Source organism: Oncorhynchus kisutch, unplaced genomic scaffold (genome assembly GCF_002021735.2).
Source record: "Oncorhynchus kisutch isolate 150728-3 unplaced genomic scaffold, Okis_V2 Okis01b-Okis20b_hom, whole genome shotgun sequence".
In the NCBI taxonomy this organism is placed as follows: Eukaryota; Metazoa; Chordata; class Actinopteri; order Salmoniformes; family Salmonidae; genus Oncorhynchus; species Oncorhynchus kisutch.
The window spans coordinates 4,074,547-4,077,086 of NW_022261978.1; positions in this window are offsets into that span (position 1 = coordinate 4,074,547).

The following is a 2,540-nucleotide window of genomic DNA, read 5'->3' on the forward strand; positions in this document are numbered from 1 at the left end:
TCTAAATCATGTTTGATGCACTCTGGATGTCCAATTTTGCTGTGCTGTGTCTAGTTGAGATGAAATGAACACCGTGGATAGTTTTCAGCAAGTTGCAACATTGAAATGCAGAAATAAGCACTTTTCCATAAACAAGCTCTAAATCATGTTTGATGCACTCTGGATGTCCAATTTTTGTGCTGTGTCTAGTTGAGATGAAATGAAACACGTGGACAGTTTTCAGCAAGTTGCAACATTGAAATGCAGAAAATAACTTTCCATAAACAAGCTCTAAATCATGTTTGAAGCACTCTGGATAAAAATTTTTTGTTATGTTTATTCGAGATGTTTGAAAACACTGTAGACTGTTTTCAGCAAGTTAAACATTGAAATGCAGAAATAAGCACTTTTCCATAAACAAGCTCTAAATCATGTTTGATGCACTGGATGTCCAATTTTGCTGTGCTTGGTAGTTGAGATTAAATGAACACCGTGGACAGTTTTCAGCAAGTTGCAACATTGAAATGCAGAAATAAGCACTTTTCCATAAACAAGCTCTAAATCATGTTTGATGCACTCTGGATGTCCAATTTTTGCTGTGCTGTGTCTAGTTGAGATGAAATGAACACCGTGGATAGTTTTCAAGTTGCAACATTGAAATGCAGAAATAAGCACTTTTCCATAAACAAGCTCTAAATCATGTTTGATGCACTCTGGATGTCCAATTTTTGCTTGCTGTGTCTAGTTGAGATAAATGAACACCGTGGATAGTTTTCAGCAAGTTGCAACATTGAAATGCAGAAATAAGCACTTTTCCATAAACAAGCTCTAAATCATGTTTGAAGCACTCTGGATAAAAAAATGTTTTTGTTATGTTTATTCGAGATGTTATGAAAACACTGTAGAGTTTCAGCAAGTTACAACAATGAAATGCAAAAAGAACAGAAATAAGCACTTTTCCATAAACAAGCTCTAAATCATGTTTGATGCACTCTGGATGTCCATTTTTGCTGTGCTGTGTTAGTTGAGATGAATGAACGCCGTGGATAGTTTTCAGCAGTTGCAACATTGAAATGCAGAAATAAGCACTTTTCCATAAACAAGCTCTAAATCATGTTTGATGCACTCTGGATGTCCAATAATTTGCTGTGCTAGTGGTCTAGTTGAGTATAAATGAACTCCGATGGACAGTTTTCAGCAAGTTGCAACATTGAAATACAGAAATAAGACCTTTTCCATAAACAAGCTCATAATCATGTTTGAAGCACTCTGGATAAAAAAATGTTTTTGTTTATGTTTATTCGAGATGTTATGAAAACACTGTAGACGGTTTTCAAGCAAGTTACAACATTGAAATGCAGAAATAAGCACTTTTCCATAAACAAGCTCTAAATCATGTTTGATTGCACTCTGGATGTCCAATTTTGCTTTCTGTGTCTAGTTGAGATTAAATGAACACCGTGGATAGTTTTCAGCAAGTTGCAACATTGAAATCAGAAATAAGCACTTTTCCATAAACAAGCTCTAAATCTATGTTTGATGCACTCTGGATGTCCAATTTTCGCTGTGCTGTGGTCTAGTTGAGATGAAATGAACGCCGTGGATAGTTTTCAGCAAGTTGCAACATTGAAATGCAGAAATAAGCACTTTTCCATAAACAAGCTCTAAATCATGTTTGATGCACTCTGGATGTCCAATTTTTGCTGTGCTGTGTCTAGTTGAGATGAAATGAACACCGTGGATAGTTTTCAGCTAGTTGCAACATTGAAATGCAGAAATAAGCACTTTTCATAACAAGCTCTAAATCATGTTTGATGCACTCTGGATGTCCAATTTTTGCTGTGCTGTGTCTAGTGAGATAAAAATGAACACCGTGGACAGTTTTCAGCAAGTTGCAACATTGAAATGCAGAAATAAGCACTTTTCCATAAACAAGCTCTAAATCATGTTTGAGCACTCTGGATTAAAAAAATTTTTGTTCTGTTTATTCGAGATGTTATGAAAACACTGTAGACTGTTTTCAGCAAGTTACAACATTGAAATGCAGAAATAAGCACTTTTCCATAAACAAGCTCTAAATCATGTTTGAAGCACTCTGGATGAAAAATTTTTTTGTTATGTTTATTCGAGAGTTATGACACACTGTGGACTGTTTCAGCAAGTGCAACATTGAAATGCAGAAATAAGCACTTTTCATAAACAAGCTCTAAATCATGTTTGATGCACTCTGGATAAAACAATTTTGTGTTGTTTATTCGAGTTGTTATTGAAAAACACTGTGGACTGTTTTCAGCAAGTTGCAACATTGAAATGCAGAAAAAGCACTTTTCCATAAACAAGCTCTAAATCATGTTTGAAGCACTCTGGATAAAAAAATTTTTTGTTATGTTTATTCGAGATGTTATGAAAACACTGTAGACTGTTTTCAGCAAGTTACAACATTGAAATGCAGAAATAAGCACTTTTCCATAAACAAGCTCTAAATCATGTTTGATGCACTCTGGATGTCCAATTTTTGCTGTGCTGTGTCTAGTTGAGATAAATGAACACCGTGGACAGTT